Raw genomic sequence first — 206 nt, forward strand, 5'->3', positions numbered from 1 at the left:
TTACGAGGTGAAGTGAAGCGCGTTCCCGAACAAATTCTTTTCCTCTGAGGGAATGTCCAATCTTCATCAACGACATACCGTTGTACCTGACGTTGTCTCTGTCTGTAACGTGGAATCTAATAGGCTAATTCTAGCTGGTGCCGGAAACGAACACCCATGAAACACCATTTTCATAAAGATGGCTGCGGTCAATTTCAAACTTTTTT

Source organism: Alosa sapidissima, chromosome 22, assembly GCF_018492685.1.
Source record: "Alosa sapidissima isolate fAloSap1 chromosome 22, fAloSap1.pri, whole genome shotgun sequence".
Taxonomy (NCBI): domain Eukaryota; kingdom Metazoa; phylum Chordata; class Actinopteri; order Clupeiformes; family Clupeidae; genus Alosa; species Alosa sapidissima.